Source organism: Rhinoderma darwinii (assembly GCF_050947455.1).
Source record: "Rhinoderma darwinii isolate aRhiDar2 chromosome 2 unlocalized genomic scaffold, aRhiDar2.hap1 SUPER_2_unloc_55, whole genome shotgun sequence".
Classification (NCBI taxonomy): domain Eukaryota; kingdom Metazoa; phylum Chordata; class Amphibia; order Anura; family Rhinodermatidae; genus Rhinoderma; species Rhinoderma darwinii.
Window position 1 is genome coordinate 651,301 of NW_027461724.1, and position 24,622 is coordinate 675,922.

At 44.0% G+C, this 24,622-nt stretch overlaps 3 non-coding genes across 3 annotated transcripts; all 3 read left to right on the forward strand.

The window, feature by feature from the left end:
• Positions 1-10,662: 10,662 nt before the first annotated feature.
• Positions 10,663-10,848, forward strand: LOC142679593 (U2 spliceosomal RNA). Its single transcript, XR_012852818.1, has one exon. It is a non-coding gene; the product is annotated as a U2 spliceosomal RNA (small nuclear RNA).
• Positions 10,849-17,128: 6,280 nt separating this feature from the next.
• On the forward strand, positions 17,129-17,318 carry LOC142679598 (U2 spliceosomal RNA). Its single transcript, XR_012852821.1, has one exon. It is a non-coding gene; the product is annotated as a U2 spliceosomal RNA (small nuclear RNA).
• Positions 17,319-23,896: 6,578 nt separating this feature from the next.
• LOC142679653 (U2 spliceosomal RNA) lies at positions 23,897-24,084 on the forward strand. Its single transcript, XR_012852850.1, has one exon. It is a non-coding gene; the product is annotated as a U2 spliceosomal RNA (small nuclear RNA).
• Positions 24,085-24,622: the final 538 nt, after the last annotated feature.

Genomic DNA, 24,622 nt, shown 5'->3' on the forward strand with positions numbered 1-24,622 from the left:
TGGCTGTCCACAGTCTCCGTATGCAATGCAGATACCAGAGGGCGTATCTCAACATCTGCATGTGGGTCCACTAGTTCAAAAATGGCGGTTTCTGCTGTGCTGGGCATCGGTCTATACAAGAAGGTAGGGCCTGTAAACCAGATTGTGTCTTTCAGACGGTTAGCGGCAACGGATCTGGTTGCTTGGTCTGCAGGATTGAGATGCGTAGGTACGTAATGCCATTGTTCGGGAGAGGTAGATCTTCTAATCCTTAGCACTCTGTTGCTTACGTAGACATAGAAGCGTCTAGTTAAGTTACAGATGTATCCTAGTACTATCTTGCTGTCAGTGTAAAACTCAGCATCTTTAATCTCCATGTTCAATTCCGTAGTGATGAGTTCGGCTAACTCCACTGCTAACACCGCGGCGCAAAGTTCCAGGCGTGGTATTGTGTGTTCAAGAAGTGGCGCTAGTTTTGCTCTGCTCATGACGAACCCTACGTGGCATTGTCCGCTGGTATCTATCGTCTTTAAGTAAGCTACAGCAGCAATCGCTTTGACTGAAGCGTCGCAGAAAACACAAAGTCTTTGTGTGTCAACCTTGGTAGTTGGTACAGAAGCATACGGGCGTGGTATGTGAAGACCAGATAAGGCTGTGAGGGAATTTCTCCAAGCCGTCCATGTGGCTCTTTCCTTCATGGGAAGAGGAGCATCCCAGTTCGACACTTCCCTGGTGTAGTCTCTCAACATAGCTTTACCTTCGATGGTTACAGGAGCTGCAAATCCCAGTGGGTCGTATAAACTGCTTATGGCCGACAGTACTCCTCTGCGAGTGAAGGGTTTTTCTTCTCTGCTGGCCTGGAAGGTGAAGGTATCAGCTTTTAGGTCCCAGAGTAGGCCAAGGCTCCGATGTATGGGAGGGGAGTCGATGCCTAGATCTAAATCCTTTAAGTCACTTGAGTGGTCATGAGTAGGAAAGGCTTCCATCACTTTCTGGCTGTTAGAAGCGATCTTGTGTAACCTCAGGTTAGATAGAGCGAGCATTTCCTGGGCTCTCTTCAGAAGACAAATTGCGGTTTCATTTGTGGGCATTGATTTCAAACAGTCGTCCACATAGAAATCCTTTTCTACGAAGCGTCTGACATCCGTTCCGTACTTCGTTTCGACATCTTGAGCCGCACGCCTCAGCCCATAGATGGCGACTGCAGGGGAAGGACTATTACCGAAGATGTGTACCTTCATTCGATACTCGGTAACATCTTTAGAGGGATCGTTATCCTTGTACCAAAGGAATCTCAAGAAATTCCTGTGTTCTTTTTTGACGAGGAAGCAATGGAACATCTGTTGGATATCAGCCGTGAATGCAACAGAGTCTTTGCGAAAGCGTAGAAGTACTCCCAAGAGCTTGTTGTTTAGATCCGGGCCTGACATCAGGACGTCATTCAACGAGACACCTTCATACTTGGCACTTGAGTCAAATACTACTCTGATCTGACCTGGTTTCTTCGGGTGATACACTCCAAACAGGGGCAGGTACCAGCGCTCTTCAGAGTCTGGAAGTATAGGTGCTAACTCCGCATGGCCGTTCTGGAATATCTTTTCCATGAAGGTAAAGAAGTGGTCTCTCATCTCTGGTTTTCTTTGCAGGCTATGTCTGAGAGAGACGAAACGTTTGTAAACCTGTTCTCTGTTGTTAGGTAAGCGTTGTCTTTGAGGCCTAAATGGTAGAGGTGCAACCCAGCTCTTCATTTCGTTCTGCACCATTCCCTGCTCCATTATGTCTAGGAACAGTCTATCTTCGAATGACATTGCCATACGATTGTCCTCCTTTGTCTGGCGGAAGACTGTGCACCCTAGGTGATCTTGGTTGCCGTCCCAGATGTAGTCATCGTAGGCAGAGCCTACAAGGATACTTGATGATGAAGTGCTGTGTGGCAGTTCCTTTATGAAGAAATGATTTTCACATGGTCGGAGGAGAGATGGGCGTCCATTCTCCAGTGTACTGGTAAGCATGCTGTTGACAGTTGTCGGTTTGTGTACACCTCCCAAACAGACCTCTCCTATGACGACCCATCCTAGGTCGAGTCTCTGTGCATATGGAGCGTTGTGAGGGCCATTGATCTGTTGCCTAACCTTGTGGACTCGAAGAATATCTCTCCCAAGGAGCAAGACTATCTGAGCCTCTGGATCAAGTTTTTCGGGATCAAGTGTTCTATACGCTTCAGGTGAGGTTGGTGCGCTGCTACTTCCGGCGTAGGTATCTCAGACCTGTTATCAGGAATTTGGTTACACTCCAGTATGGTTGGTAAGGGCAGACACACTTGGCCATTTATAGACTCGACTACATAGCCGCTTGCCCTCCTTCCAGCTGCCTCTACAGTACCGGCACAAGTTTTTAGAGAGTAGGGGGCGCCAGGGCCTCTGACGTTAAAGCTATCAAAGAAGGCAGACTTGGCTAACGACTTGTTGCTTTGATCGTCTAGAATAGCATATACTTTGATGGCTTTGTCCCGGTCGTCTGCTGGGTAAATCCTCACTAGGGAGATTTTTGAGCAGGACCTTCCTCCTATGAGGCCTCTACAAACCTCTGTGCATTTAGAAGTAACCGCTGGAGTGTCAGTACTTGTGTCCTTCAGCTCCCCGCTATGCTATTGGTCTTGGGGCGAAGTCCACGATGGTGCTCCAGGGTGTAGAGCTGTGTTATGTTCTGTGCTACCACATTCGATACACTTTGCACGAACCTCGCAATCTCTGGCGAAGTGTGATGTTGAAGAACAGCATTTGAAGCAGGTGTTGTTTTCCTTAAGGAAGGCCTTGCGGTCCTCTAATGACTTTTCCCTGAAGGTTCTGCACCTAAGTAGGGAATGTGGCTTCCTGTGTAAGGGACACTGTCTGCTCGGGTCTTTGGGTTTGTCTCCTTGACGGGAGCTGAACTCTTTATGGACTGAACCTGTGGAGGAAACGTTAATTTTGTGGACCTCCACCATTGCTCTACGAGGTTTACTAACAGGGGTGGCGGCACATGACAGCGTGAAATCAAAGCTAGGATCATTTCTAATTTTAGCTTGTTCAGAGACAAAATCTACAAACACATTAAATGGAGGAAATAGTACATTGTAAGTCTGTTTATATCTAGAACCATGCATAACCCATTTCTCTTGCAGGTTGTATGGGAGCTTCTGAACTATGGGGTTCACACCTCTTGCAGTGTCAAGGAATGTCAATCCTACCAGATCCCCTTCTGCCTTTGCTACACACAACTCCATTAACAGATCACTTAACTCCCTAAGCTTTGTATAGCCTTTGTTTGCTATTTTAGGAAAGTCCTCAATTCTCTTGAATAAGGCACTTTCTATGACTTCGGCCGAGCCATAGCACTCTTCAAGTCTGTCCCAGACCCTTTTAAGACCAACATCTGGATAATTGACATTGATATCTCTGATTCTTTTAGCGTGTTCGGCGAACTCACTTCCTAGCCACTTTACCAGGAGATCCAGTTCCTCACTACATGATAGATCTAAGTCTCTGGTGGCATTTTGGAAGGAAGCTCGCCAAGCTCTGTAGTTTTCAGCGCGATCGCTGAACTTTACAAGTCCCTTGGTGACCAGCTCACGTCGAACAAGGAATCTGGCAAAGTCCATTGTGGCTTGATTAACATTAGATCCGACTACTGGTGTGTTGTCAGAGTGCATGTGTGGTGTGTGACCATACCTGTTGGGAGTCTCTGATTTATTACAACCTGCGTAGTACCGCTCTGAAGCGAAGGGCGTCTCTCTTAGCTGGAGCGGGTTTTTGATATTCTGCTCTGAAGAGAAGTTGTTGTAGCCGGTTTCCCTTTGATGTGTCTTGTCTTGTTTGCAGTAAGGAGACTGATAGTCAACTTTCTGGCGGTCTGAATAATCAGGGTGGATTGGCTTGTTAATAAAACCCTTTGTGTTGAGTTGGAAGTCGGTATCGTATTCTGACTTGGAATGTTGATAGACGTATTGTAAGGTACGCTGTTCTGGATCTTGGTGTTCAAGTTCCGGCTGGAGAACGTCGCGACGATTCTCTATTTCTGGAAGTTCTACTGCTTCTAGAAATTCTGCTTCTGCTATGGCAGCCGCTGTCTCTTTCTCAACAGTGAGTTTCTCTAGAGTTGCTTCAAGGCGCGCTTTCTCTAGCTTTATCTGTATTTCCTGTTCTGCGAAGCTGGCTTTCGCTTTTGCCGCTTCAGCTTTTGCGCGGGCAATGGCGGCAGCTTCTCTGATCGATGTCCTGCTAGAGCCACTTCTAAGGGACCTTGTCTTGACCGAAGATGCTCGACTTTGAGACATGATGCGACCGTTAGGAGGTTGCTGCGATATCCGTATGCAGGCTCTGCGTGGATAATGGCGGGCACCCTATGGTCTGATCTTCTGAGCTTGTTCTCAGCAGTCGTTTCACTATTCTGTCCTCATACACGTTAGCACGGTGTGTAATCTGACATGTAGCTAAACCCCCTGTCTTCTTAAGAAAAAGGCTGTGAAACTGTGAAATCTTTCTCTTTATTGCTGGTAGACAGGAAAGGTGAAACTATAGGATGAAATAACAGTAGTATTCAGAATATATCAACTGTACAGTGCATAGGATACAGATAATCTGCTATACATACACAATATAACATGAGGTAATACTGCAAGCTGACAATGTGATATCTGATACAGCAAAACATACAGTGAACCACAGGATTATAACATATAGATATGGATCTTACCGACTATGCTTAGAACAGGCTGTTGGCACTGAACTTGAGGTAGAAATGGAGAGTGGCCCCTCACACTGGCATGATGAGGAAAATGGCTGCTACTCATACACAAACAGGAACAGGAAATAACCCACAATGCCTCAGGTGCTTTCCCATAATACATAGAGAACTACAATCTAGGAATACACAAAACCACCAGTAGATGGTGCTATAACCATACAATACAATATAGATGGGGTACAAGAATAGGCAATTGCAATATCTGTACTGGTAATCATACACAAAAAAAAGGTATTATTACGTAAATAACTGGACTAGCTGGCGAGGACAGAACAGAAGGGGTGGCAGTGGGCATGCACTTACTGCTGCTGCTGCTGCCAGTGTTTGCACGGCAGGAGGGCATTTCGGCGTTGCCAGGAAGGCGTTTTTATGTCGATTCCTCCTCTTTCAGCACTGCATTGTGGTGCAAGCAAAAGAAGCAAATCCTGTCTTGCTTCCTCTCCGGCCTTTATTCACCTCCCGCTTAGTAGCTGTGAGTGTGTGTGAGCCTGCAGGGCCCCATGGAATTGCGTAGGAGTAGGCTGAATCGCTGCAAGGGGTGAACAGCAGTATTGGGCAGGCTCGGTCAACGCGCGGCCCGTTCGGGTTATCGCTTCTCGGCCTTCTGGCTGAGATCAAGTGTAGTTCTGATTACTTGTAGTCAGTGCTGCCTGGTCTTGGTTAGGAGGTGCTCAGGTACCCTCTCTCTCGGCCTCGGGGGATCGTCCAGGTTCGCCTGGACTTCACCCCCGTGCTGCTATTTGGGAGAGAGGCTTAGTCCTGAGCAACGGGTTGCGATCCATATACCCCCGTGTAGGTTTCGACCGAAAAGGGGAGTTGCGCCCAAAGTTGCGCCTACTAAGGAGTAGCGTAACGATCCCAAAAAACCTTACTCACCATGGACGAGGATCCATGTGAGATACCGGCTTATGCCCGGATTAAAAACACAATTCGTGTAGTGCTATCGGAGGAGAAGGCGACGACCTGCGGCTTAAAATTCGTGGTGGAGACCGTACTTGTTGGTATCTTCAACATCCAGAAGCGAGAAATTTTGGCGGTGCAGGATTACCCAAGAAGGAGGACATACGACGTTACTTTCATACAGAATGGAGTATTCCGAGATCTGCTGGCGGCTTATACGGTAAAAAATGACCCGAGACTGGACGGTGTTGATTTTTATGAGCACGTTATGGACATCACTAAAATGATAGTTATAAAGATGTACTGCCCTTTTGCCGACTTAAAAGAAGTGATGTCCTTTTTATTCCCTTATTTTAAAACTGTGAAATGTATTGGCAAAGTCATGAATGAGGTTGGTGTATGGACCTCAAAGTGGAGATTCAATGTAACATGTTATAAAGATGCCAATTTTACAGGAGGGATAATGTTGCCGCCAGCACGTTTTAAAATAGGTGATATGGCCGGAGACTTTTATTTTTCAGGGATGCCTCCATTCTGTAGGAAGTGCCAAAAGTACGGTCACACCAAGGAGTCTTGTGACAGCACCTGTAGGAACTGCGGCAGCTCTGAGCACGAGACCAAAACTTGCCCTCTGGGGAAAAGGTGCCGTTTTTGCAGCCGAGTTGGTCACCTCTATGCTACTTGTCCCCACAGATCTAAGGAGTTGGAACAACCTGAGGACCGGCCAAGGCGTCCCGAGCGGCCCGCAGGCCAGATCACCCCCGTACAAAGAGAGGAACCCCAAGGAGGTGAGCAAGACGAAATGGATACCTCCAGCAGACCCCCCCAAACAGGTGACCCTAAAGAGCAGAGGCGACAAAAACGCAGAGCCAGTGATCAGCGGACGAAAGAGCCCCCCCAGGAGACTGGGGCGCAGGATAGTTCGGATGAAGCTGATCCTACTGGCCTGCAAGAGATGCTGGGTCAGCCTGTACCTGAGGCAGAGGTCCCGGGCGGAGCGGCAGCGCTCACTAAGAGACGTAGGGCGTACTCGGAGGTGGCAGCGGGGGTGCCGATGGGAGTACCTGCCAGGTTGAAGGCAGGGAAACCAGTTGACGTGCCCCCGGAAGCGACAACTGAAGGTCCCCCCCCTTCCAGACAGTTGGGGGATATAGGGACAGCTGCCTCCGAGGTAAGCGTGGTCCCTGAGACGTCCAGAAGCGCGATTCCTGCCCCTATAGAAGGGGAGGACGCTGCCAAAGATTGCGGAATCTTACCCGTTGAGTCCGTCTGGGACCCATTTTCAAGAAGCGCCTTAGGTATGGGGGGTCAGCTGAGTGACGGGTCTTCCTCTCAAACCTCATCGATGCGTACATTTGACTCGAGGAAATATGATGATGAGAGCTCGAGTGGGGTGTCTGGCGACGCGGAGGACTGCTGAGGCCTCCTCGGGTAAGATAAAAATAGACTGTCTCTCTCCCTTTTCCTCATGGCTGAGTTATGTGGTCTTTCCCTTAATGTAAGAAGCGTGCACTCACAGACAAGAAGAGCTGCCCTTTTCAACTACCTTTCTGTTTTTACCGCCTCAGTGTTTTTCCTACAGGAATGCTGCATACCTCACCGCATGAATTATAAAAAATATGAGGAAGACTGGAGACTCGGACCTTCAGTGTGGTCCGGGTCCAATGAATCAAAAGCCGCAGGTGTCGCCATTTTATTCAAAGGGAACGTTTTAATTGATCGTTTTTATGAAATTTTACCAGGCAGAATTTTAATGGTCAAAGCTTTTATAAACGGTGTTAGATGGCAGTTTTTAAACTTTTATGGTTCTACAGACAAAAAAGAAAGAGCAAAAATGCTAGAAATTTTACCCCTTTTTATCAATGATTCAGAACCACTTATTTTAGCTGGTGATTTTAATTGTATTTTAAAGGGGGAACGCCGGTTCTCTAATTCAGTAAGTCGAAACTATGATAAAACCCCGTCTATTTTAAAAGATATTACAGTGGATTTTAAACTTACTGATGTTTTTAAAAAATGCAATAGGGATCTACCGGAAGAGGACGGCGTCACCTGGAGCAATGTAAACTGCAGCTCCAGGATTGATTTTATTTTTTGCTCTTATCAAATACTGCCTTTTAAATGTGATCTTAATTCTAACGTGTTTTCTGACCATAAACTTTTATATTTTAAAGTTAATTTGAACGATCAAAGGAGAACTCCGAAGAAAGCCTGGAAATTAAACGTATCCCTTTTAGAGGATCCGCAAATTTTATCCGATTTTATCACCTTTTATAAGGGCTGCAGACGGGTAAGACATCCCAATATGCTAATTGTTTCCTGGTGGGAAAAAATGAAAATAAAGATAAGAGATTTTTTTATTAAAGCTGGGATGAAGAAAGCAAAAGAGAAATCTGAATTTTATGCTAATTTAAATACCCGTCTGCAGACCCAATACAAGTTCAGAGAACAGGGTATGCAGGTGGAGAAGGAGATCACCGAAATTAAAAAAGAAATCTCCCAGTGCCTGGAGCAGAGGGGAAAGGAGATAATCTTTCGCTCTAAGGTAAAACATCTTGAAGAAAATGAGACCTGCTCCAGGTACTTCTTCAAGAAAATAAATGATAAGCATACCCTGTTAAATGAGATAGATGGGGAAACAAATACCCAAAACATTTTAAAAAAGGTGCACGGTTTTTATGCGGATCTTTTTAATACAAAACATGTTGATGTTGATTTTATGAACGACTCATTGAAGGAGGTGGATGCTGTTTTAGATCCTGCTTCCCAAGTGTTTTTATTACAGGATATTACGGAACAGGAGATTTTAGAAACTACAAAGAGTTTTAAAACAGGTAAAGTCCCTGGCCCTGACGGTATACCTATAGAATTCTATGTTTTATTTTATGGTATTTTAAAAGAGGATCTCCACCCTCTTTTTACCCAAGTTTTTAGAACAAAAGCCCTCCCGGGGTCCTGGAAGAAAGGCGAGGTGTCCCTGCTTTACAAAAAGGGGGACAAAACAGACATTAAAAATTGGAGGCCTATCACTTTGCTAAACTCTGACTACAAAGTAATGGCGAAGATATGTGCGAACAGATTAAAAGCAGTGATAGGCCAGATCATACACTCCAATCAGGTCTGTGGGATACCCGGGAGGAGTATATGGGATAATTTAAACCTTTTAAAAGATGTGATCAGTGACACGAAAGAGAGAGGAGGTAAAATGGCAATTTTATCTATAGATTTTGAGAAAGCCTTCGATAGAGTGTCACATTTTTATCTTTTTAAGGTTTTAGAAAAAATGGGTATACCGGAAGGTTTTTTACAGTCTCTGAAGGCCTTTTATGAAAATTGTACTAGCAAAATTTTAGTAAAGGGTTTTAAGACACAGGATGTCCTTTTAAATTCCGGAGTGAAGCAGGGGTGTCCCTTGTCCCCACTACTTTTTATTTGTGCGATCGAGCCTCTACTCTGCAGGTTAAGAAAGGATAAGCAGATAAGCGGAGTCCCCCTGCCGGGCGGGGGGGGACTAGAGGCTAAAGTGGTGGGGTACATGGACGATGTCGCGGTCCTTTGCAGGGACACCCTGTCGTTACAGAAATCTTTTAAACAGATTTACCAATTCTGTTGCTCCTCCGGTTTTTTAGTCAATTTTAATAAAAGTAACATCTTAAATATCGGCAAAATGGTTTTAATGGACATTCCAGTCCCTGTGTCAGAGTCTGTACAAATTTTAGGAGTCTCCTTCAATGAGTCAAATAATGGTTTTACCAGTTGGGACTTGGTGGCACAAAAAGTTAATCAGAAAATTTGCATGTGGAACATGAGAAAGTTAACAATGGAGGGAAAGGTTTTAATTACAAAAATGGTGATTTTACCTATTTTATTATATTTAAGTATGGTATTCCCTCCCCCTGAGATTTTATTGAAAAAAATAATTAAAGCATGTTTCACATTTTTATGGAACTCCAGGATGGAAAAGCTCAGGAGAGAGAAGGTAATATTACCCAAACCAATGGGGGGGGAAAGATTTCCCCGATATAAAAGCATTCCTTTTAATAAAATTTTTTACTTTATGTCTTAATGCAGTTTTTAAGGAACATTACTGGTCATATTTTATACGTTTTAACACAGGTTATTTTATGAGGAGGAACGGTTGGTTCTCCACGGTTTTAAGCTCCCCGTATGCTTTTAACCTTTCTGGCCAGTATAAGATTTTAGAAAAAATTGTAAACCTTTTTAACTTAAAAGACAAAAATATTAACGAAGTAAAAAATAGTAAAGGAATTTTAAAAAAGATAAAAGAAAATGTTTTAGTAGCTCCCATCAGTAATTTTAATGAACAAAAATGTAAAGAAATATGGAAGATGGTGAGCGCTAAATATCTTTTTAACCCACAGAAAGATCTGGCCTGGAGCTGTGCCCACGAGTGTCTTCCATGCCGGGCATTCCAGCATCGAAGGGGACTGACCAACTCGGCTGCGTGTCCAAGGGGAGGATGTAGAGATGACGAGACAGTCTACCACCTATTCTGGGAATGTTTTTACGCGCAATTGATATGGACAAGAATCCTCCCCTTGGTACAGAAGATTACAGGACTTCGGAGATACACAAGTGATGGCGTTTTATATGGATGCCTGGAATGCCCAACACAGACTCGAAAAATGATGGCATGGAAGATCACCAACTGCGTAAAAGCAGCTCTGTGGGCGGCCAGAAACATTTTATTATTTAAGCATGAAGTTTTAGCTGTGGAAGATGTTTTAGCCATTTGTCTTAATGAAATGTACAAATATTTTCTTTTAGATAAAAAACTCTCTCCTGTTTTATGTAGAAAATGGTTTTTAAGTGAATGGAGTTCCATAATATGATGCCACCAAGTGCCCTTTTATAAATTGTTTTTATTTGACAATTTGTATTTATCTGTATTAAAAAAACCATGATTGTAAATTTATGTAAATTTTTGTTGAAATGTATTGATTTATTGTAAATTTGTTCAAAATTTTAAATAAACGGTTACCTCCTTTGTTGGGGTAGTCAACTCAAAAATCTGTTCTTATCAGTTTAATATCTGATACGTCCCCTATCTGGGGATCCTATATTAAATGGATTTTTAGAACAGGGAGATGGAAATAGAGCTTGCTCTGTCCACTCCACGCATTGACCTGGTATTGCAGTATTTCCAGGACCGGTGCACCCTTTCCTTATGTGTTTACTAAAATCAGATTCCAAAAGTGCTTTTTGTGTTTGCCATTGTTTTTGTCTTTCGGATGGGATCTCCCCTTTTAATCCCATTATTTCAACACCTGTTGGACAATGCATTTGTACAGTCATGTGTGATAATGAGCTAATTTATTAAATGCAATTAATTAATACATTGCCACCTCTTGTTTTGTGTCGTCTGTGTTTCTGTGTTTCCGGCATTTCACATTGGAACAGCTCATTCACCTTCCTTGTCTTCTCTCCGCCCTCCCTCCTAGGTAGGTTAAAGAGCTGCACCTGAGCCAGCCACTGATTGATGCAGCACCATAGTCAAATAGTGGAGTGGAGTAGGGGAACAGCAAACAGCCATTAAAGCAGCCAGCCCGCCCGCCCGCCCGTCACAATGGACCTACCTGTGTACACTAGATGGATGTGATGGAATGTACTGTGGTCCCTACATTTCAAGAAGAAGTAAGAATTGCAGTTGCAACAAACCCTTGCTTGCCTACAAAGAGAGCAGCAATTTGGATTTGTTACTATGTTACCTGGAAGAATAACAAACTGTGCAAGGATGGAGGTTGTAGGAGCAAGGAGAACAAGTTGTCTGTAAAGTTGGTGGATGCCTATTTTCCATTTTGCAGTCCCTTGTCTCCCTCTTGTGGCCTCCTGGAGGCAACTAGCTGTGCAAAAAAAAGACAGCCTGGGGGCCGGCTGTTGCAGTGTTGCCCTCTCAGGCAACACTGAGTGACTGACTGAGCCGCACCGTCTTATATAAAGTTCAGACGGAACTTTGCACGTGTCATAGTGGAGACCTCAGGAGCCAGAGCCAGCTTTCTGACATCATAATGGGGCCTCAGAGATAAAAGCCTGGGCCCAGGCAGTGTTGGTCAGTGCTGCTCAGCAGGCAGCACTGGACTGGATTAAAGCTGATACAAGGTGTGAAAGGAGAAGGGGTGGCAGTGGGCATGCACTTACTGCTGCTGCTGCTGCTGCTGCTGCTGCCAGTGTTTGCACGGCAGGAGGGCATTTGGGCGTTGCCAGGAAGGCGTTTTTATGTCGATTCCTCCTCTTTCAGCACTGCATTGTGGTGCAAGCAAAAGAAGCAAATCCTGTCTTGCTTCCTCTCCGGCCTTTATTCACCTCCCGCTTAGTAGCTGTGAGTGTGTGTGAGCCTGCAGGGCCCCATGGAATTGCCTAGGAGTAGGCTGAATCGCTGCAAGGGGTGAACAGCAGTATTGGGCAGGCTCGGTCAACGCGCGGCCCGTTCGGGTTATCGCTTCTCGGCCTTTTGGCTAAGCTCAAGTGGTTTAGCTGGGAGGTCCGTCTGAGTGTTCGCCCTTGGCCTTGTGGCATCGCTGGTCCGCCAGCTTAAGCCACCTGCTGCTTTAGGGGGTGATCCAGGAGACAGGGAAGGCGATCGGAGGACGAGGAGGATTATGGCTGGACCGCCTAATGCACCAAATACAGTTCGGCTGTTTATCGCAGAGGAGAAGAGGACGTCGTATGGAATTTTGCATGTGCAACAGAAGGTGTTGGAAGGAATTCTGGGAATGGCACACGAATCAATCTTCTGTCTTCAGTCCTTTCCCCAGCAAGGATTCTTTGATGCAAGTTTTTCCACCGTGAGTGAAATGAGGACCTGCTACCTCCGGAGTCAGGAGAACCTTTCCCATCCAGAGCTGCAGGGAATTGATTTTGTCCCTTGTGAGACCAAGAAAAAGAGGATCCCGGTGGTAATCCACATGTACAATCCTTTTGTTGAGGATGAGGAGATCCAGGCATTTTTGGGTCGTTATTGTGCCTATGTCTCTGGTGTGGAGAAAAGGAAGAACATTCTTGGGACTTTTAATGGTATGAGGAGGGTTTGGGTGGAGCTGCGTCCAGACCCAAATGGGCATGATGGTCTGTGCCACCCTCCCCAGAACTTTGCTATTGGGAACAACAGAGGTTTCCTTCACTACCCTGGCCAGCCGGATTTTTGTAGGGTGTGCTACGCCTTTGGCCACACCCGGGAGAATTGTACCACTGGACAGGTATGCAGAAACTGTTACAAGCCTGGACATGAGACTGCCAATTGTGAGGAGGCACGTAAGTGTCACTTCTGTGGATCTGTGGAACACCTGGCCAGGCGGTGCCCTAAGGTGTATGGAGAGGTGCAGAGGTCCTATGCCGGGGTCGTGAGAGGTGAGATTGCTGCCTCCGGTCCAACAGCGCCACCTGTGGTGGAGCCGGAGGTTCATGCGGCTGTTGTGGAGGATGTTCCTGTTGCGGTGATGACGGAAGCTGTTGCAGTTCCGGACCTGTTGGTCGCTGAAGGGGAGGAGGCTCAAGCTCCATCTGAGTCCTCTGGAGATCCGGGGGAGATGCAGGTTGATAAATCCTCTCTGAAGCGCAAGGAACCAGAGAGCGTAGTTTCAACGCCATTGGGTGAGCGCATTGAGGAATTTTCCAGTCCGGGTGGGGGAGGGGGAGATTCATCGGCTGCGGTGGACTCTGACTCTTCTACCTCTTCTTTTGGGGCTGGCTACCTTGAGAGCGGTACTGTTACCAAGTTGGCGAAAACCATTCACTTCACAAGAGGTGTAGTGGGGAATAAGAAGGAGAATGTGGCTCGTACTGCTGCGGATGGGACTCCGACGAAACATAGAGGAAGGGGTGCTTTAAAGAAGTCGTGAGGCCCTGTGTTTGAATTGTTTTGACTTTCATTTATAAATAATGCATTTTGTTATAGGTTCCTTAAATGTCCGGAGTATCAGGACTGCAACAAGAAGAGCTGCAACTTTTGATTTTCTGTCGAATTATCATTTTGATGTTTTATGTTTGCAGGAGTGTTGTTTGCTGGAGGAACCTATAAATGCTACCTGGGCCTTGGGTCCTGCAATTTGGTCAGGATCCCAGGAAAGAAACGGGGGGGTGGGAATATTATTTAAAAGTAATGATTTTGTTGTGAAGAAGGTAATTCACATAGTTCAGGGGAGGGTTTTATTAGTTAATTTTGAGTATAGAGGTGCCTCTTATAAAGTTATTAATGTCTATGCTCCGACTACACGGAGAGAAAGAGCGGAGATGTTTGAGAAATTATATTTTTTCTTGGGGGGGAGGGAAAATTGTTTCCTTCTGGGAGACTTTAATTGTACAGTGAATGCAGGGGATAGGAGTAATGTTGGAGGTGGAGGTGATAGTGGGGTGGATAGTACTGGGAAACAATTAAATGAAATTGTGAGTTTATTTGAACTTAAGGATTGTTTTCGTGAAAAAAATGATGGTTCTTTTGGTTATACGTATTTTAGTAATACTGGAAATATATCGTCACGAATTGATTTTATGTTTTGTTCTAGGTCATTAACTGTTATGGACTTTAAAAGGAGGAGGATGCCGTTCACGGATCATGCGTGGATCGAATGTGTGGTTAATAGTAACAGTACGTATGAATTTGGTAGGGGTGTATGGAAATTAAATGTGACATTGTTGGAGGATGAATGTGTTCGGGAGCAATATAGGAGATTGTTTGGGATGTGGCAATCAAAGAAAGGGGAGTTTTTTAGTGTGATTGACTGGTGGGAATGGGTTAAAAGGGAAACAAAAAGGTTTTTTGTAAAAAAAGGGTGTGAAAGAGGAAGGAAAGAAATGGAGGAGTATGAGAGATGGCAAAAAAGATTGGAGTATTTGTATGAACTTAGACGGGTGGGTATGAATGTTGAAGGTGAGATTGAAGAAGCACGTGATTATGTTAAAAGATGTTTGGAGGAAAAAGGTAAGAAAATTATTGCACAAGCTAGAGTGGAAGTAAGGGAAAAAGATGAGAAATGCACAAAGTTTTTCTTTAAAAAAGCTTTTAATAAAAAAACTGGAATGGTGAGTGTGTTGAGAGAGGATGGTGTAGAAGTGTTTGGTAAAAATGAGATTCTGGATGAAGTATGGAAGTTTTATACGGATTTGTTTACTGAGAAGAAGCGTGATTGTTCATTAGAGCGTGAATGTTTGGGGTATGTGGATAAACAGTTGGATGAGATTGATCAGAGTTTTTTGAGTGAGGACATAAGGAAGAGTGAAGTAGAGGATGCAATGAATGGTATGAAGAAGGGGAAAGTAGCAGGAAGTGATGGTTTGCCTGTAGAATTTTATTGTGTATTTTGGGATATGATTGGTGATTATGTATGGGAAGTTTGTAAGGAAGTTTTGGAGAGAGGTAGGTTGTCAAAAAGTATGAGTGAAAGTGTGACTGTTCTTTTGTTTAAGAAGGGGGAGAAAAAGAGTTTAAAAAATTGGAGGCCGATAGCGCTCTTAAATTGCGATTACAAGATTATATCTAAGATTATTGCTAATAGATTGAGAAGTGTGATTGACTGTATGGTTGGTGAAGAACAAATGTGTGCAGTGCCTGACAGGAGGATTTCTGAATGTTTGCTGGGTTTGAGAGATGTGTTGTGGGACTGTAAGGATAGGAAACAAGGTGTGGCTGTGATTACGGTTGATTTTGAGAAGGCGTATGATAGAGTTGTGCATGATTTTATGTTCAAGATTTTGAGGAAAATGGGTGTACCGGAGAGAATGGTTGGATGGATTCAGTGTTTATACAGAGATATAGGGAGTAGAATCCAGGTGAATGGTTTTCTGAGCGAGAAAGTGAGGATTATGTCAGGAGTTCGTCAAGGGTGTCCATTGTCACCAATTTTATTTGTTTGTGTGATTGAACCGTTGTTGGGTATGTTTAGGCGGGACAAGGTAATGCGGGGTGTAGAAATCCCTGGCAGTAAGGGGAGAGATGTGCGTGTGATTGGTTATATTGATGATGTCACGGTTGTGTGTAAATGTATGGCTGCTGTTAAGCGGGCTAAGTTGCTGATTGAATGTTTTTGTATGATGAGTGGGTTTAAGTTGAATGTGGATAAAAGTGGTTGTAAGTTTTTTGATGAATGGAAGGAAAATGACTTGTGTGGATGGCCAGTGAGACAAGGTGGGGTGGAAGTTCTGGGGGTGATTTTTGACAATGATTTGTATGGGAAAGAGAGTTGGGGGAGAGTTTTAGAACGGGTGAAAAATAAAACCAATTTTTGGTCTTTAAGGAGTTTATCGATTGATGGGAGAGTTTTGGTGATTAAATCTGTGATTATTCCAATTCTGTTGTATATTAATTATGTTTTTCCTCCGCCTGACAGATGTCTGGCGAGAATCATCCGAGTAATTTTTTTGTTCCTTTGGAACTCAAAGATGGAGAAATTGAAGCGAGAGAAAGTGGTGAAGAGAAGAGTGAATGGTGGAAAAGGTCTGATGAATATTGAATGTTTTCTGGCGGTGAAGTATGTAAGTTTTTGTATGTCGATCAGTAAGAAGGAAAGTGTGTATGGTTGTATGGTGAAGTATTTGGCTGGAAGGGTGTTACTGAGATATAAATTAATGGTAAGGGATTTGAGGGAGCCAACAAGTTTTGGTACTCCATGGTTTTATATGAGGATTGATAGGTGCATTAGGAGGAACCACTTAGAGAATGTGACAGTGAATGATTGGTGTGAGAGCAAGAAAGTGATGAAAGTTTTGGAGTCAAGAGAGATGGTTGAATGTGTGGCTGGTTTGACTGAGAATGAGAGTAAAGCAGTGTGGAAGAATGTGCAAAGTAAAGAGTTAGTAAACAGGCAAAAGGATCTTGCTTGGATGACTGTGCATAGGTGTTTACCTACGCGCGAGTTTCAACGGAGAAGAAGGTTGGTAAACAGTGAGAACTGCCCCAGGGCAGGATGTGGTAGGTGTGAGAATTATGTTCATTTACTGTGGGAGTGTGAGTATGCTAAGAATGTATGGAAAGGGATGGGTAAATTGATCAAAGGTATAACTGGGGTTGAATTATTGACGTTTAATATGATGATGTTTGGGTTGTGTGGTGTGAATAGAGAGAAAGCTAGGTTGTTGTGGTTGATTGTAAATTGCGTAAAAGAAGTGTTATGGGATGTCAGGAATATCTTAGTTTTTAAGCAAAAGGACGTTGAAGTGTATGAGTGTTTGGGCATGATCCGTGGACGTTTATTTCTGTATGTGCTATGTGACCGAAAAAGACTTGGCAGTGATGCCGAAGGAGTCTGGAAATACAAAAAATGGCGGTCATGGCTTATTAATTGAATTTAATGTGTTTTTTTATTTTCTTATAAGAATGGGTTTTTTTGTTTTGTTTTGGGAGGATACAATGTATTTGTGTTTGTAGTTTTGGATATTTCTCTTTTGAAATGATGGATGTATCTTTGAATATTTTGTTTTTGTACTTTTCATGACAAATGTATGAAATGTAATCTGACTTTATTTTCAATAAAAATTAAAAAAAAAAATCTGTTCTTATCAGTTTAATATCTGATACGTCCCCTATCTGGGGACCATATATTAAATGGATTTTTAGAACAGGGAGATGGAAATAGAGCTTGCTCTGTCCACTCCACGCATTGACCTGGTATTGCAGTATTTCCAGGACCGGTGCACCCTTTCCTTATGTGTTTACTAAAATCAGATTCCAAAAGTGCTTTTTGTGTTTGCCATTGTTTTTGTCTTTCGGATGGGATCTCCCCTTTTAATCCCATTATTTCAACACCTGTTGGACAATGCATTTGTACAGTCATGTGTGATAATGAGCTAATTTATTAAATGCAATTAATTAATACATTGCCACCTCTTGTTTTGTGTCGTCTGTGTTTCTGTGTTTCCGGCATTTCACATTGGAACAGCTCATTCACCTTCCTTGTCTTCTCTCCGCCCTCCCTCCTAGGTAGGTTAAAGAGCTGCACCTGAGCCAGCCACTGATTGATGCAGCACCATAGTCAAATAGTGGAGTGGAGTAGGGGAACAGCAAACAGCCATTAAAGCAGCCAGCCCGCCGGCCCGCCCGTCACAATGGACCTAACTGTGTACACTAGATGGATGTGATGGAATGTACTGTGGTCCCTACATTTCAAGAAGAAGTAAGAATTGCAGTTGCAACAAACCCTTGCTTGCCTACAAAGAGAGCAGCAATTTGGATTTGTTACTATGTTACCTGGAAGAATAACAAACTGTGCAAGGATGGAGGTTGTAGGAGCAAGGAGAACAAGGTGTCTGTAAAGTTGGTGGATGCCTATTTTCCATTTTGCAGTCCCTTGTCTCCCTCTTGTGGCCTCCTGGAGGCAACTAGCTGTGCAAAAAAAAGACAACCTGGGGGCCGGCAGTTGCAGTGTTGCCCTCTCAGGCAACACTGAGTGACTGACTGAGCCGCACCGTCTTATATAAAGTTCAGACGGAACTTTGCACGTGTCATAGTGGAGACCTCAGGAGCCAGAGCCAGCTTTCTGACATCATAATGGGGCCTCAGAGATAAAAGTCTGGGCCCAGGCAGTGTTGGTCAGTGCTGCTCAGCAGGCAGCACTGGACTGGATTAAAGCTGATACAAGGTGTGAAAGGAGAAGGGGTGGCAGTGGGCATGCACTTACTGCTGCTGCTGCTGCTGCTGCCAGTGTTTGCACGGCAGGAGGGCATTTGGGCCTTGCCAGGAAGGCGTTTTTATGTCGATTCCTCCTCTTTCAGCACTGCATTGTGGTGCAAGCAAAAGAAGCAAATCCTGTCTTGCTTCCTCTCCGGCCTTTATTCACCTCCCGCTTAGTAGCTGTGAGTGTGTGTGAGCCTGCAGGGCCCCAAGGAATTGCCTAGGAGTAGGCTGAATCGCTGCAAGGGGTGAACAGCAGTATTGGGCAGGCTCGGTCAACGCGCGGCCCGTTCGGGTTATCGCTTCTCGGCCTTCTGGCTGAGATCAAGTGTAGTTCTGATTACTTGTAGTCAGTGCTGCCTGGTCTTGGTTAGGAGGTGCTCAGGTACCCTCTCTCTCGGCCTCGGGGGATCGTCCAGGTTCGCCTGGACTTCACCCCCGTGCTGCTATTTGGGAGAGAGGCTTAGTCCTGAGCAACGAGTTGCGATCCACATATCCCCCGTGTAGGCTTCGGCCGAAAAGGGGAAAGCTGCGTAGACGTTACGTCACCAACGGGTGGCGTAACTTTCCGTGAAAACCCCTCACCATGGACGAAAGTCCTGGTGAGATACCGGCGTATGCCCGGATAAAGAATACAATCCGTGTTATTGTATCAGAAGAGAAGGCGACGACCTGCGGCCTGAAGTTCTTGGTGGAGACCGTGCTTGTTGGCATTTTCAACATTCAGAAGCGGGAGATATTGGCGGTACAAGACTATCCTAGGAGAAGAACATACGACATAACTTTTGTACAGAATGGAGTGTTCCAAGATCTGCTGGCGGCATACATGGTAAAAAACGATCCGAGACTGGACGGTATTGAATTTTACGAACATGTGTTGGACATCACTAAGATGATTGTGATAAAAATGTACTGCCCGTTTGCTGATTTAAAAGATGTGATGTCCTTTTTATCCCCCTATTTCAAAAGTGTAAAATGTATTGGCAAAATAATGAACGAAGTTGGAGTTTGGACGTCAAAGTGGAGATTTTTAGTAACTTGTTATAGAGATGCCAATACAGCAGGGGGGATAATGTTGCCGCCAGCACGCTTTAAATTAGGTGATATGGCAGGAGATCTTTTTTATACAGGAATGCCTCCATTCTGTAGAAAATGTCAAAAGTACGGTCACACCAAAGAGTTCTGCGAAAGCACCTGTAGGAACTGTGGCAGCTCTGAGCACGAGGCCAAAACTTGCCCTCTGGGGAAAAGGTGTCGTTTTTGCAGCCGAGTTGGTCATCTATATGCTACTTGTCCCCACAGATCGGAACAACCCGAGGTCCGGCCGAGGCGTCCAGAGCAGCCAGCAGGCCAGATCGCCCCCGCACAAGGAGAGGAACCAAGAGGTGAAGAGGCAGATGACATGGACACCTCCAGCAGACCCCCCCAAACAGGTGACCCAAAGGAGCAAAGGCGGTTTAAGAGAAGAGCCAGTGATCAGCGGACGAAAAAGCCCCCTCAGGAAACGGAGGAGATGGGTAGTTCGGATGAAGCTGATCCGCCTGGGCCGCAGGAGGTGCTGGGTCAGCCTGTACCTGAGGCAGAGGACCCGGGCGGAGCGGCAGCAAGGACTAAAAGGCGTAGGGCGTACTCAGAGGTGGCAGCGGGGGTGCCGATGGGAGTACCTGCTAGAGCGAAAGCAGGGAAACCAGTTGACGCGCCCCCGGAAGCACCAGCTGAAGGTCTCCCCCCTTCTCGCCAGTTGGGGGAGACAAGCATAGCTACCTCTGAGGTGACAGAAGTCCCGGAAACGGCCGCGAGTGCGTTTCCTGCCCCTATCGTAGGGGAGGAGGCTGCCATACAATATGCTCCAGAAACCTTGCCCGTGGAGTCCATCTGGGACCCATTTGCGATAAGTGCCTCAGGTATGGCGGGGGGTCAGCTGTCTGACATGAGTTCCTCTCCAATCTCCTCAAGTTATACAGTCGGTTTGAAGTCGGAGGGCGATGAGAGTTCGAGTGAGGCCTCTGGTAACGCCGAGGACTGCTGAGGCCACCTCGGGTAAGATTACATAAGACTGTCTCTTTTCCCTTTTCCTCATGGCAGAGTTAGGTGGCATTTCCTTAAATGTTAGGAGCGTGCATTCTAAGACGAGAAGAGCTGCCCTGTTTGACTATCTTTCTATTTTTTCCGCCACCGTTTTTTTCCTACAGGAATGCTGTATCCCACATCGCACGAACTACAACAAATATAAGGAAGACTGGAGACTCGGACCTTCAGTGTGGTCCGGGTCTAACGATTCCAGAGCCGCAGGTGTCGCCATTTTATTTAAAGGGAACGTTTTAATTGACAGTTTTAATGAAATTTTACCAGGTAGAATTTTATTGGTCAAAGCTTTTATAGACGGTATTAGATGGCAGTTTTTAAATTTTTATGGGTCCTCGGACAAGAATGAAAGAGCTAGAATGCTAGAGATTTTACCCTTTTTTTTAAACGATTCAGAGCCACTTGTTTTAGCGGGTGATTTTAATTGTATTTTAAAGGGGGAACGCCGGTTCTCTAACTCAGTAAGCAGGAATTATGACAAAACCTCCTCATTATTAAAAGATATAGTTACTGATTTTAAACTTACTGATGTTTTTAAGAAATGTAACAGCAATTTATCTGCAGAGGCCGGCGTCACCTGGAGCAATGTGAACTGTAGCTCCAGGATCGATTTTATATTCTGCTCTTATCAAGTACTGCCTTTTAAATGTGATCTTAATCCCAATGTTTTATCTGATCATAAATTATTGTATTTTAAAGTTAAAAATGATATTGGGAAAAATACTGTCAAAAAAGCCTGGAAAATGAACGTTTCCCTTTTAGATGATCCGCAAATTTTATCTGATTTTATTACCTTTTATAAGGGCTGCAGACGGGTAAGACATCCAAATATGTCCATAGTCTCATGGTGGGAGAAAGTAAAAATAAAAATAAGAGACTTTTTCATAAAAATCGGAAGGAGAAAAGCAAAAGAAAAACAGGATTTTTTTGCTAATTTGAATACCCGTCTGCAGACCCAATACAAGTTCAGAGAACAGGGTATGCAGGTGGAGGAGGAGATTATGGAGATTAGGAAGGAGATCTCCCAGTGCCTGGAGCAGAGAGGTAAGGAAATTGTCTTTCGTTCAAAAATGAAACACCTTGAGGAAAATGAGACCTGCTCCAGGTACTTTTTTAAGAAAATTAACGATAAGCATACCCTGTTAGACAATGTTGATGGAGATACAAACACTGACAATATTTTAAAAAAGGTACACAGATTTTATGCGGATCTTTTTAATATAAAGCTTGTTAATGTTGATTTGATGAACGACTCATTGAAGGAGGTTGACGCTGTTTTAAATCCTGTCTCCAAAGATTTTTTATTACAGGATATTACGGAACAGGAGATTTTAGATACCATCAAGAGTTTTAAAACAGGTAAAGTCCCTGGCCCTGATGGTATACCCATAGAGTTTTATGTCACATTTTATGGAGTTTTAAAAGAGGATCTCTATTCCCTTTTTACTCAAGTTTTTAGAACAAAAGCCCTCCCGGGGTCCTGGAAGAAAGGTGAGGTGTCCCTGCTTTATAAAAAGGGGGACAAAACAGATATTAAAAACTGGAGGCCTATCACCTTACTAAACGCAGACTATAAAATAATGGCCAAGATTTGCGCAAATAGGCTAAAAGCTGTTATAGAGAAAATCGTCCACTCCAACCAAGTCTGTGGGATACCTGGGAGGAGCATATGGGACAATTTAAACCTTTTAAAAGATGCTATTGGTGATACGAAGGAGAGAAAAGGCAGATTGGCGGTTTTATCCATAGATTTCGAGAAAGCCTTTGATAGAGTATCACATTTTTATCTTTTTAAGGTTTTAGAAAAGATGGGTATACCAGAAGGCTTTTTACAGTCTCTGAAGGCCTTTTATGAAAATTGTACGAGCAAGATTTTAGTAAAGGGTTTTAAGACACAGGATGTCCTTTTAAACTCCGGAGTGAAGCAGGGGTGTCCCTTGTCCCCACTACTTTTTATATGTGCGATCGAGCCTCTACTCTGCAGATTGAGGAATGACAAGCAGATATGTGGAGTCCCCCTGCCGGGCGGGGGGGGACTAGAGGCAAAAGTAGTGGGGTACATGGATGATGTCGCGGTCCTGTGCAGGGACGCCCCGTCACTGCAAAAAGCATTACAACAGATATACCAATTTTGCTGCTCCTCCGGTTTTAAAGTCAATTTTAATAAAAGTAATATTTTAAATATTGGCAATATGATTTTACAGGACATTCCAGTCCCTGTGTCGGAGTCTGTACAGATTTTAGGGGTCTCCTTCAATGAGTCAAACAATGGTTTTATCAGTTGGGACTTGGTGGCACAAAAAGTTAATAAGAAAATTTGTTTATGGAATCTTAGAAAACTGACAATGGAGGGAAAAATTTTAATCACAAAAATGGTGATTTTACCAATTTTATTATATCTAAGTATGGTTTTCCCTCCCCCTGATATTTTATTAAAAAAGATTACCAAGGCATGTTTTACATTTTTATGGAATTCTAGGATGGAGAAGCTCAGGAGAGAAAAAGTGATGTTGCCAAAGCTAATGGGTGGTAAAGATTTTCCAAATATAAAAGCATTTCTTTTAATCCATTTTTTTACACTGTGTCTTAATACTGTTTTTAAGGAACACTACTGGTCTTATTTTATCCGTTTTAACACTGGCTATTTTATGAGGAGGTACGGATGGTTCTCTACTGTTTTAAGCTCGCCATATGCTTTTAACCTGCCAGACCAGTATAAGATTTTAGAAAAAATAGTGAACCTTTTTAACTTAAAAGACAAAAGAATAGAAGATGTAAAAAATAGTAAATATGTTTTAAAGGAAATAAAAGAAAATGTTTTAATAGCCCCCATTAGCAATTTTAATGAAAACAAGTGCAAATTCATCTGGAGCATGGTTAATGCTAAATTCATTTTTAATTCACAGAAGGATCTGGCCTGGAGCTGCGCCCACGAGTGTCTTCCATGCCGGGCATTCCAGCATCGAAGGGGACTGACCAACTCGGCTGCGTGTCCAAGGGGAGGATGCCGCGATGACGAGACAGTCTTACATCTTTTTTGGCAATGCTATTTCTCACAACTGATATGGACAAAAATCCTCCCCTTGATGAAGAAGATAACCGGAATAAAGAGAATTACAAGTGAAGGCGTTTTTTACGGATGTCTGGAGTGCCCAACAAGGACTCAGAAAATTATGGCATGGAAGATTACTAACTGCGTTAAAGCAGCTCTGTGGGCGGCCAGGAATATTCTTTTATTCAAACATGAAATTTTATCTGTGAATGATATTTTAGGAATTTGTTTTTATGAAATGCACAAGTATTATCTTTTAGACAAAAAATTCTCTCCTGTTTTAAGTAGAAAATGTTTTTTTAGCGAATGGAATTCTATAATATGATGCCACCAAGTGCCCTTTTATAAATTGTATGATTTTAATCTGACAATTTGTATTTATTTTTTAACCATTGTTGTAAAATCTGAAATCTTTGTAAAAATGTTGAAAAATGTTGATTTATTGTAAAATCTGAAAAATTTTAAATAAACGGTTACCCCCAAAGTTGGGGTAGTCAACTTAAAAAAATCTGTTCTTATCAGTTTAATATCTGATACGTCCCCTATCTGGGGACCATATATTAAATGGATTTTTAGAACAGGGAGATGGAAATAGAGCTTGCTCTGTCCACTCCACGCATTGACCTGGTATTGCAGTATTTCCAGGACCGGTGCACCCTTTCCTTATGTGTTTACTAAAATCAGATTCCAAAAGTGCTTTTTGTGTTTGCCATTGTTTTTGTCTTTCGGATGGGATCTCCCCTTTTAATCCCATTATTTCAACACCTGTTGGACAATGCATTTGTACAGTCATGTGTTAGGGATCTGCCAGGTACTTCATCTAGCTATACTCCTGGGATTAATCAATCCACACCTGAGGCCAGACCTGCTCGACTGACACCATCTCCCACCAACCAGGGTGGCAGGCTCAGGAGTGGGAGAGCCTATCGCGGCCTGGTCTCTCGGAGTTAGCTCCGCCCCCTGCCCTTTATTACCTGCCCTGTGCTCTCCCTCAGTGCTTGTAATTCTTTTGGATTCCTGGCCCCACTGCTGCTTGCTCCAGCCTGCTTCTGCCGTGCTTCTGCCTTGCTGCAGTTCTGCTTGACCTGCTTGCTTGCCCTGGCTTGCTTCTGTCTCCGTGCCTGCTCGGGTGTACTCACTTCGTCCTGGTCCTGACTGTTCGTTCGCCGCCCCGTTTCCTCGTGGCGTTCCGTGGCTAC